Source organism: Loxodonta africana, chromosome 9 (assembly GCF_030014295.1).
Source record: "Loxodonta africana isolate mLoxAfr1 chromosome 9, mLoxAfr1.hap2, whole genome shotgun sequence".
NCBI lineage: Eukaryota > Metazoa > Chordata > Mammalia > Proboscidea > Elephantidae > Loxodonta > Loxodonta africana.
The window spans coordinates 17,997,390-18,010,112 of record NC_087350.1 but is presented as its reverse complement, the minus strand read 5'-3'; positions in this window follow the sequence as shown (position 1 = coordinate 18,010,112).

Below are 12,723 nucleotides of genomic sequence, written 5' to 3'. Positions count from 1 at the left end.
CTCATAGTGACCTTGTAGGACAGAGTAGAACTCCCCCACAGGGTTTCAAAGGAGTGGCTGGTGGATTTGAACTGCCGACCTTTAGGTTAGCAGCCGAGCTCTTTACCACTATGCCAGCAGGGCTCTGATAGAAAGATAGAAGGCACCACCTGCCAGTATCAGGAATAAAAGAGGATGCATCACTACTGACCTTACAGATGGTAAAAGAATAATAATGGAGTAATATAAACTCTCCTCATGAATTCAATAACTTAGATGAAAAGAACCAATTTCTTTTTTTTAAATATAATTTTATTGTGCTTTAAGTGACAGTTTACAAATCAAGTCAGTCTCTCACACAAAAACCCATATACACCTTGCTACACACTCCCAATTACTCTCCCCCTAATGAGACAGCCCGCTCTCTCCCTCCACTCTCTCTTTTCCTGTCCATTTTGCCAGCTTCTAACCCCCTCTTTTAACCCCCTCCACCCTCTCATCTCCCCTCCAGGCAGGAGATGCCAACATAGTCTCAAGTGTCCACCTGATCCAAGAAGCTCACTCCTCACCAGCATCCCTCTCCAACCCATTGTCCAGTCCAATCCACGTCTGAAGAGTTGGCTTTGGGAATGGTTCCTGTCCTGGGCCAACAGAAGGTCTGGGGGACATGACCACCAGGGTCCTTCTAGTCTCAGTCAGACCATTAAGTCTGGTCTTTTTATGAGAATTTGGGGTCTGCATCCCACTGCTCTCCTACTCCCTCAGGGGTTCTCTCTTGTGTTCCCTGTCAGAGCAGTCATCGGTTGTAGCCAGGCACCATCTAGTTCTTCTGGTCTCAGGATGATGTAGTCGCTGGTTCATGTGGCCCTTTCTGTCTCTTGAGCTTGTAATCACCTTGTGCCCTTGGTGTTCTTCATTCTTCTTTGATTCAGGTGGGTTGAGACCAATTGATGCACCTTCGATGGCTGCATGCTAACGTTTAAGGCCCCAGATGCCACTCTTCAAAGTGGGATGCAGAATGTTTTCTTAATAGATTTTATTATGCCAATTGACTTAGATGTCACCTGAAACCATGGTCCCCAGACCCCTGACCCTGCTATGCTGGACTTCGAAGCATTCAGTTTATTCAGGAAACTTCTCTGCTTTTTTGTTTAGTCCAATTGTGCTGACCTCCCCTGTATTGTGTGCTGTCTTTCCCTTTACCTAAAGTAGTTCTTATCTACTATCTAATTAGTGAATGCCCCTCTTCTACTCTTCCTCCCTCCCCTGCCTCGTAACCACAAAAGAATGTTTTCTTCTCAGTTTAAACTATTTCTCAAGTTCTTATAATAGTGGTCTTGTACAATATTTGGAAAAGGACCAATTTCTTGAAAGCCACAAATGACCAAAATTCACTGAAGAAGAAATACATAACCTGAATAAGCCTCTATCTACTAAAGAAAATGAGTTTGTAGATAAAAAATCTCACAAAAAGGAAATTTATGGTTTCACTGGTGAATTTTCCCAATTTAAGTAAGAAATATCACCAATTCTATATATTTTCTTCTGCGGGGCAGGGGCAGAAGAAATGTAACATTTCTCAACTCATTTTATCAGGCTAAACAAAGGTATCACAAGAAAAGAAAACTGCATACCAATATCTGTCATGAATATAGATGCAAAAATCCTTAACAAATATTAGCAAATCAAATCCAGAAATATGTAAGAAGGAAGTTCATCTCTAAAATACCAGGCTGGTGAAACATTTGAAAATCAATCAATATGATTCATCATATTAATAGGTTAAATAAGAAAAAAAAACCAGTAGATGCAGAAAAAGCTTTCGAAAAATTCAGCATTGTTTTATGACAAAAACTCAGAAAACTAGGGTTAGAAGGAAATTTTTTTAACCTAATAAAGATGTATTGTTTTTCTACTGCAATCCTAACGAATTACCACAAATATAATGGCCTAAAACAAACAAACAAAATTATTATCTTCCAGTTAAGTAGGTCAAAAGTCCAAAATGGGTCTCACTGGGATAAAAGCAAAGTGTCAACAGGGCTACTTTCCTTTCTGGGGGCTCTATAGGAGAATCTATTTCCATGCCTTTTCTACCTTCAGAGGCTGTCTATATTCTTTGGTATACAGCCTCCTTACTCCATCTTTAAAGCTAGAACATCTTATCTCCCTGACCCTTCTTCTGTTGTCACATCTCTCTCTAGCCCAACTGAAAAGGTCTTCGCTTTTAAGGACTCATGCAATTAGATAGGGTCATCCCAATAAACCAAAATAATTTCCCCATATCAAGGTCTGTACTTTTAGCTACAGCTGCGAAGTCCTTTTTGCCATGTAAGGTCATGAATTCACAGTCCCCAGGGATCAGGGCATGGATTTTCTTTTTTTTTTTTAATTGCCATAAAATACCTACAAAATTTACCATTAACCCTTTTAAGTGTACAATTCAGTGGCGTTTACTACATTCACATGTTGTGCGATCATCACCTCTGTCTAGTTCCAAGACATTTTCATCACCCCAAAAGGAAACTTCACACCAATTAAACAGTTAATCCCTGTTTCCCCCCACCACCCAGCCCCTGACAAACACTAGTCTGCTTTCTGTCTCTGTGTATTTACCTATTCTACATGCTTCAGATAAGTGGAATCATCAATATGTGACCTTTAGTGTCTGGCTTCTTTCACGCTGCATAATGTTTTTGATGCTCATCCATATCATAGTGTGTATCCCAACTTCATTCCCTTTTATGGCTGAATACTAGGCCATTGTGTGGATATATTACATTTCATTTATCCATTCACCTGAGGAGGGACATCTGGGTTGTTGCCTCCTTTGGCTATTGTGAATAGACAAACTTACAGGATGAAGGATCTCTCCTCTATAGTACTGCAGTGGTGAATACCAGAGTATAAATAAGCATTAGTCAAAACTCTTAGAACTACCTGTACATCATAAAGCGTGAACTTTAATGTTTGCAAACTAAAAACCAAAACAAAACCAGGATGTCAGGAATGCCACAATGGAATGAAGACTGTGATAAATGAATCTAACTATATTATAAATGTATGACATATCTCACTGAAGGGGCAGAGAAAACATTGTTTAAACTGGAAGCTACAAGGCTAAAGACAAAATGCGCTTTACATAAGCACTGTATTCTAGCTGATAAATTTGTTTCTTATGGGCCATGGGTTAATGATTCTGAAACTGCTTTCCATGTATACTGGAGCTGAACAAATAAGTAAATGGATGGTCAATGGTGGGAGCTGGTTTCTTAACGTTAGAAACAAATGATGAGCAAGAAGGGAAGGCTAGATTGAACTCTGGTACTGGATTAGAGTCAGACATCAGTATGAACTCAGGTGTAGCTTAATATATATACAGATGGACAGATACAGAAATAATTATAAATATGTGTATATACACAGATTAGTGTGTATGCCAGAGCTCTATTTTAAAATACAGAAACAAGAATTTTCTTTTTTCATAATAAATCTGTAATTAGATACTACTATTATCAAAAAGTCAAGATCATTCCTTTATTTATGGAATTGGACAAGCTGATTATCTGATTCTATTCTAAAATTCATATGGAAGCACAAAAGGACCAGAATAGCCAAGACAACGTTGAAGAAGTACAGACTGGGAAAACTAACCTTGCCAGATGTTGTGGACTGAATTGTGCTGCCCAAAAATATGTGTTGTAAATTCTAACCCCATACTTGTGGATGTAATCCCACTTGGGAATGGGTTTTCTTTTTTATGTTAATGAGGTAACATCAGTATGCAGTGTGTCTTAAACCAATCACCTTTGAGATACAAAACAAGCATTATTAAGCAAAGAGAAGCAAGTAGAGATGGGGGAGATAGATACCACGCCACATGAAGATTGCCAAGGAACTGAGGAGCAAAAGCTAAAAAAAGACAAGGACCTACCCCCAGAGCCAACAGAGAGAAAGTCTTCCTCTGGTGCTGGCTCCTTCAATTTGAACATCTAGCCTCCTAAATGATTTGTTAAAGCCACTCAAGACACCAGATATCAAGACTTTTATATAAATTGCGGTATTGAAGTGGGTAGACCATAAGAAGACCAATACAGATGTGGAAACTGGATAAATGAATCAAGGAAATGCAAACAAAAAACGCAATGAGATATCATTTTGTTTCAATAGGCTGGCCATTGGATACAAAGCAAGCAGGGAAGCTTCTCTTCTCAAACACTGGATGGATACTTGTGATGTTGGTGGGGAGACTGGGAAAGTTTTGGGAAGCTGGATAGTCTGATGGAGTTTCTAGAAGGTAATGACCATAGATACCAATATCAACTGATAGTATGGGAATATCTGAAGATGCAAGATCTGATGGTACTGGCCAAGCCAATAGGATTGATGGACAGTGGTGTTCATATAACTGATAAGACAAATTTAGGAGGCTTCACACTTTCTTATGCCCCTCAGAGGGGCATCAGAGACCTCACCAACGCCTGTGTCTCTATATTAATTATGATTTAGCTGAGAAATGGGGAAAGACTCATTAAGTGTCCAGGATATCTCCAGACCAAGAAAGGAACATAAACAGACACCAAACAGAAATGGGTTTCCCTTCTCTGCGGGGCCTCAATGATAAGCAGAAACTCAGCACAGCCCCCAGAAAACCACACACACCATCCAGATGGAGACTACAACCAAGAGGCCTCCATGTTCCAACCAGACACCACAGGTGGATCGAGCAGAGTAAACCAGAGAGAAGAGGGCCCTCTCCTCACCACTTAAGTGCGGGTTATTATGGAAGATGACCTCAACCCCCTAGGCCTCCTCTCATTTCTCTCTTCCTTCTCCCCTGCCTAACTCTCTGGAGAAACTGGAATCTATAAGAGGAAGCCGGGAGCACTGACTCCTATATGACACTGGGAAATTTAAACTGAACCAAAATTTGCTACCTAAAAGTGATTGAAGACTTTTGGAATTCCCCTAAGAGTATGTTACGGTCTGGGAAAAAGGAAACGTGGCATCAGAATAATCAAGTGGATAATTATTTTCTCTTTACATATAGTGATGTACAATTCTTCAGTAAACGTGTGCGTTAGTGTAAGCTGGACATTCATTCTCTCTCTTCAACCCAGCTTTACCTGCATAGTCACTTAACAGGAATAATGAGAAGCAGAATGCACACATGAAAACAGAATTCCAAGTGGAGATTGGGTCATTTATGTTAGTAAACTTTGTGAAAATCTGATGGAAGCCGTGGTCCTTCATCTCAGAAACATGAGCAGATCCACTTATGGCCATAAACTTGTGTGTATCTCAGGAAGCTAATGGACTTCCTCAGCTCGTCTGCAGGTCTCAGATGAGGAATGGGTTGGAGATGGGTCAGAATGCTATTTCCTAGTTATCTGATACTAAAGCCTCCAAGTGAGGAGGGCATGGATCTAGAATACAGAAGAACCTAATGCTTGGAAAGGAGCCAACCACTGACCCTGGCAACACTCCCTGGTTTACCTTAATCTGGGTGGATTATACAGGCTGTCTGCTTGTTATTTTAGTGATGGTTAATAGCAGTGGTCATAACTTAGTCACTTATGTAAATGGACAAGCAGTGAAGTCTGTGAATTAGAATACTTATGAAATTCAGTTATTTGCAGAGTTAGGAAAGCAGGTGAGACCCAAGGTCATTCTGCCAGACCACAAGTCAGTGAAATATAAGAATGCTCTTCATTAAGTGCACTACATGCAACAGTTTGAAGTCCTTTGTAAACAATATCTCTTGCTTGTAGCAGCACAAAGGCCCTTAATAAGCAGGTCCACAAAAATCTAACTCTTCCAGGGTTTCCAGATGAGCCTATTATTTGTTGGAACAAGTCTAGAAATGGGGAAGAGAGATCCACCAGGTACAGAGAAGGTAGTTTAATAACTAGGGTTCAAATAACATTCTGCAGTGGATAATGTGGTGCTGGGGGATATCCTCTGGAAATGTCTCAGGCAAAGGGGGACAGCAGGTAAGATCTGAGTCCCTTATCACAGGCCTATGCTTCCTGGTCTCCAAGGAATGACCTCAGACCCTCTGAGTGAATTGGTTCCATTTTATGGGCACCTAATTGAGGCTAATTTTTTTTATTTTTGTACTTTAGATGAAGGTTTACAGAACAAACTAGTTTCTCTTTAAACAATCAGTACACATATTGTTATGTGACATTGTCAACCCCACAACATGTCAACACTCTCCCCTTCTCAATCTTGGGCCCCCTGTTACCAGCTTTCCTGTCCTCTCCTGCCTTCTCATCCTTGCCCCTAGGCTGGTGTGCCCATTTAGACATTGAGACTAAATTTAATGCAAAATTTAGTCAGATTCTTAAAAAATTTCTTCATAGGGGAATGAAATTTCTATATATTATCTCCACACAAAAAAAGCCATCAAAAATTAAAAAAAAAAAACTTGCTCTATGATACAAGGTATTATAAAGACTGAATAATTAAACATCACAGCCAAAAAAAGTATAAAAAAAATAGTTTTGTAAAACCAAAGAGATCAGAGATTCAGGAAAAAAGGAGCAGAAGTCATCTTGAAGAACCCTCCAATGGCCAAATGTGAGCTAACTTGAACATCAAAAAAAATTAATGTTAAGCATTACAACCTACTGAAGAAAGAATTCATGGAAAAGTTAGACAGGTGGAGGAAGCATGGGATGGTGAGAGTGACAGCCTTTTGCTGACTAGTGACAAAGGCATTTCAAGATGAGGTGGAGATCAAGAACTTCCAATATGGCAAGCACTCAGAGATATATTTACCCTGCCTGTGGTGATAACCTCTCCACCACTAAGAAGAATTTGGAGAGTGGGTAAGATGTGACAATGTGTCCTAGCTACTCTCTCATAAAAGTGATTTATGAAAAAGACCAGTTTCTGTGTAGAGAAATAGTCCCACCCAGCCCCTTCCACCCAAAACAAACAAACAAAAAAACCAAACCTACTGCCGTCGAGTTGATTCTGACTCATAGCGATCCTATAGGAGAGAGTAGAACTGCCCCATAGAATTTCCAAGGAGTGCCTGGTGGATTTGAACTGCTGACCTCTTGGTTAGCAGCCTAGCACTTAACCACTATGACATCAGGCTTTCCTCCACCCACAAAGAATTAGTTAAATTCTGAAGAAAGCTTTAGGAATCCAAACCGCAAACAACTGGGAATAAGCTGAGATGGAAAAATCAAACACCAAGTTACAGGCCTCTTCATGGGGAAACACTTTTGTGGCTTGGTGTTCTGTTAAAAGTATTCTTTCCATCAACTGTCACATTCATCTTCAATTAAAGAAGCCAGCCACAATGTGACATACCTGAATTTTATGGTTACAACTTTAAATTGCAAATGTTCTTAATTTTCCATCCAAATTTTTAAGGAATAGAAGTTTAAACCAGTGCTTTCCCTCAGTTTCATCATTTTCACATCTTAAACATAATTACATCAATATCTGAGAAGAGCATTATCTACCAAAATCATTAGCATTTCTTAACAACAACAACAAAAAAAACCCAGAAAACCAAGCCCATTGCCGTGGAGTCGATTCAGACTCACAGCGACCCTATAGGACAGTGTGGAACTCCCTCACAGGGTTTCCAAGGAGTGCCTGGTGGATTCGAACTGCTGACTTTACATTTCGCAGCTGAACTCTTAACAACTGTGCCACCAGGATTTCCATAACAGGGGCCGAATTTTTTATTGGTAATTAAAAAAAAAAAAAATTTTTTTTTTTTTAATTAGGTGACTTAAATTAGCCCTTCCTGTGAAATTTGACATCACCTTTTCTGTCCTAAACTTAGGAAATTTAGTTGCCTTATGTTTTTTTTTTTTTTTTTTATGTTTTAGTCGTCTAGCGCTGCTATAACAGAAATACCACAAGTGAATGGCTTTAACAAGGAGAAATTTATTCTCTCACTGGCCAGTAGGCTACAAGTCCAAATTCAGGGTGTCAGCTCCAGCGGAAGGCTTTCTCCCTCTGTTGGCTCTGGAGGAAGGTCCTTGTCATCAGTCTTCCCTTGGTCGGGGAGCATCTCAGCACAGAAACCTCAGGTCCAAAGGATGCGCTCTACACCCAGCAGTGCTTTCTTGGTGGTATGAGGTTCCCATGTCTCTCTGCTCGCTTCTGTCTTTTATATTTCAAAAGAGATTTGCTTAAGGCAGTACCTAATCTTTAGACCTCATCAACATAACTGCCACTAATCTATCTTATTACATCATAGTGATAAGATTTACAACATATAGGGAAATCACATCAGAAGATAAAATGGTAGACAATCATACAATCAATCATACAAGGGAATCATGACCTAGCCAAGTTGGCAGATATTTTTGAGGGACACAATTCAATCCATGACACCTTACTGATACTGCATTTCTAGTTCCCACCCAAGCTAGTCTCCTCAGTCCTGTCATTACTAAATTGTGCATGTTAAAAAAAAACCATGGGTCTACATTGACATACATGCACACATGCACACACATGTGTCTTTCTCACCATAAAAGGAAAAAGCAAAATCTTTCTTACCATAGAAGATCAGCTGACAAAATTAGAAGGATTGATGGAATTTTAAAAATCACTATATGGTAGTCATGATAATAATTGATTTGGGCAAGGAGCATAACTAAATGGCAAAAGTTGTGGGTGAAAATTTGAGGATTACCAAAATCCTTCAACTATCTCCTCACAAAACATTTATTATTACAAAGGTAGAAGGGTGATTTATGGAGAAACTTAGAAAACATCATGAGTACTGGAACTGACAATATGTGCCTCCTGGTATGATGTACAGAGAATACAGCATGACTTCTACGGCACTGCTGCCAAAGGGTACACAACCTGAACCTAATCATAAGGAAACATCAGACAAACCAGAACGAATGGGCACTCAACAACATATGTCCTGAACTTTTCAAATATGCCAATGTCCTGGAATAGAAAGAAAGGTTGAGAAACTTTTTAAGATCAAGGGAGACTAAAGAGACATAACAACAGAATGCAATGTAAGCGCTTGGATTTGCTTTTCCCAAAATTGACATTGAAACTGATAAAATACGAATAAAATGTGTATATTAAAATTTATTATAGAATTTTATCCATGTCAATTTTCTGATTTTGATAAATATACTAAGGTTAAGTGATTTCCTTGTTTTAGGACATACGCACTGATGTATTTAGGAATAACAAGGCATTATCTGGGTTCTGGGTTATCTGCCACTTACTCTTCAACAGTTAAGGAAACATTATGAATCTACCTCCATCTACCCATCAATGGGTCCATCCAGTTACAAATCTAGTAAAATGTTAACATTTGGGGTACTGTCAGAGTGACAGTACCCAGGACCTTTTTGTGCTTTTCTTGCAATTTTCTGTAAATCTGAAATCTTATGAAATTAAAAAATTAGAGAAAAAGAGCCCAGAAACATACACATTGTTAGTGTTTACTGGCCACATAATGAAACCACAAAAAGTCCCTGGATAGTATAATCCTCAAGGAGTCAAACTCTGCCCCACACATGTACAATATTGAACTTTGTTATGGATTGAATTGTGTTCCCCAAATATATGTGTTGTAAATCCTAAACTCTTTGCCATTTGGAAGTGGGTTGTCTTTGTTATGTTAATGAGGCAAGATTAGCATAGGGCGTGTCTTCAGTCAATCTCTTACAAGATATAAAAGAAGCAGATTAAAGAAGCAGAGATGGGGGAACATAGATGCCGGGCCACATGGAGATCTCCAAGGAACCAGGAATTGAAAGCTGAAGAGACAAGGACCTTTTCCAACAGAGGGAGAAAGCCTTTCACTAGAGCCAGTGCCCTAAATTCAGACTTCTAGCCTTCTAAAACTGTGAGAAAATACATTTCAATTTGTTAGAGCCATCCACTTGCGATATTTCTGTTATAGCAGGACTAGATAACTAAGATATATACTCTGATACCAGATACACTATTCTCACTAAATATAACCTACTGTATTTCAAAAATCCTAGGAAGGAAGCTCATTGCCACATTTTAAATGCTCTTGCCTGGAACAGTAAATGTGAAGGTAGAAGAATGATGTACTATTACTGGACCAAAAGGTTTATTTGACAGCTCTGAGGCACAAGGCAGCATCTATGAGTAGCAAAATGGGATAAAGGAATACTGAAGAACATTTGAAATATCATTACAAATAATCCATTACAGAAATAAAATACTTCACAATCCATCTGTCCTTCAACTGGTGAGTTGATAAAAAAAAAAAAAGGTATATCCATACAATGAGGTATTTTTTTAATCCATAAAAAGGGATGAAGTTCTAATACATGCTAAAACATGGATGACCCTTACAAACATTGTTAAGTAAAAGAAACCAAACCAAACCAAAACAAAAAAAACTCTACGTTGCATCATTATATTTATATGAAATATACAGAATATGCAAAAACAGAGACAGAAAGTGGAATTATGGCTGCTAGGGACTGAGGGGAGAGGGGAATGAGGAGTGCCTGCTAATGGATGTAGGGTTTCTCTGGAGGTAATTAAAACACTCGAACTAAGAAAGTGGTGACTGATGCACAACTTTATGAATACGCTAAAAACCAATGATGTGTTGTTCAAAAGGATGAACTTTATGGTATGTTTTACTCTGATAAAGTTGTTTAAAAAACTATACAGGTACTCGTAATTACTGGGAATGGTATGAATAGATGTAATGTTGTAAGGCTCCAGGAACTGGTGGAATACGAACTGAGAAGTTTCAACAAATGAATGTGGCACTGGAGGTACTCACTCGTTCATGCCAAAAAGTCTGGAGGACAGCTACCTGGCCAACTGACCGGAAGAGATCCACATCTGTGCCCATTCCAAAGAAAAGTGATCCAACAGAATGCAGAAATTATTGAACAATATCATTCATATCACACACAAGTAAAATTTTTCTGAAGATCATTCAAAAGCGGTTGCAGCAATACATCGACAGGTAACTGCCAGAAATCCAACCCAGATTTAGAAGACGACGTGGAACAAGGGATATCATTGCTTATGTCAGATGGATCTTGGCTAAAAGCAGAGAATACCAGAAAGACGTTTACCTGTCTTTTGTTGACTGTGCAAAGGCATTCGACTGTATGGCTCATAATAAATTATGGATAACATTGTGAAGAATAGAAATACCAGAACACTTAACTGTGCTCATGCAGAACCTGTACATAGACCAAGAGGCAGTTGTTCAAACACAGCAAGGGGATGGTTTAAAATCAAGAAAGGTGTGTATCAGGGTTGCATCCTCTCCATACTTATTTAATCTGTATGCTGAGCAAATAGTCCAAGAAGTTGGACTATGTGAAGAAGAATGTGGCATCAGGATTGGTGGAAGATTCATTGACGAGCTGCAATATGCAGATAACACAACTTTGCTTGCTGCAAACAAAGAGGATTTGACGTATTTATCGATGAAGATCAAAGACTACAGACTTCAGTATGGATTACGTCTCAACATAAAGAAAACAAAAATTTTAACAACTGGACCAAAAAACAACATCATAATAAATGGAGAAAAGATTGATGTAGTCAAAGATTTCATTTTACTTGGATCCACAATCAATGCCCATGGAAGCAGCAGTCAGGAAATCAAATGACATATTGCATTGGGGAGATCTGCTGCAAAAGACCTCTTTAAAGTGTTAAAAAGCAAAGTGTCAAAAAGCAAAGTGTCACTTTGAGGACTAGGTTGTGCCTGTCCCAAGTCATGATATTTTCAATCACCTCATATGCATGTGAAAGCTGGACAATGAATAAAGAAAGCTGAAGGAGAATTGATGCCTCTGATTTATGGTGTTGGTAAAGAATAGTGAATATGCCACGGACGAACAAACCTGTCTTGGGAGAAATACAGCCAGGGTGCTCCTTGTAAGCGAGATGGCAAGACTTCTCATATACTTTGGACATGTTAATCAGGAGAGACCAGTCCCAGGAGAAGGACATCATGCTTGGTAAAGTAGAGGGTCCGCAAAAAAGAGGAAGACCCTCAACGAGATGGACTGACACAGTGGCTGCAACAATGGGCTCGAACAACGATTGTGAAGATGTTGCAGGACTGGGCAGTGTTGCTGTTGTACATAGTATCGCTATGAGTTGGAACCGACTCAATGACACCTAACAACAACAACAATGTTGTAAGGACAACTGGCTACTCAACTTGAAAAACATACAGGTTGATGTTTACCTCAAACCACGTTCAAAAGAAGCCACAATATACAGGGGTCAATAGATAATTCAACTGAATGTGTTTCATATATTTTACCAGGGAGACATATCTAAGATTATGTTAATTCCTAAGGAAACCTACTGGTGCTGATAATATGACATATCATAAAGCAGAAATATATTTTTCACATAATTGTATAATGACCTCTGGTAAGAGGATTTCCCACATCCCTAACCATCGCAAGGTTTCTTTCCTGTGTATTTTGATGTACTACAAAGTCTCTCTACCCTCTATGTATTTTTTTGATGTACTGAGAAAGTTAGCTTTCTAATGGTATCTCACATCATACACTAGGTTTTCTTCACTGGATCCTCTAGTGTTTAATGAGGATTGATGTCTGGCAGAAAGTTTTCACATTTGTATTACTTTCTGAGGGCTTCACCACAATGTAGTTTCACTAAGGGTTGAATTCATTGAATTCATGCAAAATATTTCCAATATTCTTTACCTTCATCGGTTTTTTTTTCTGGATGAATACCTCCAATAAA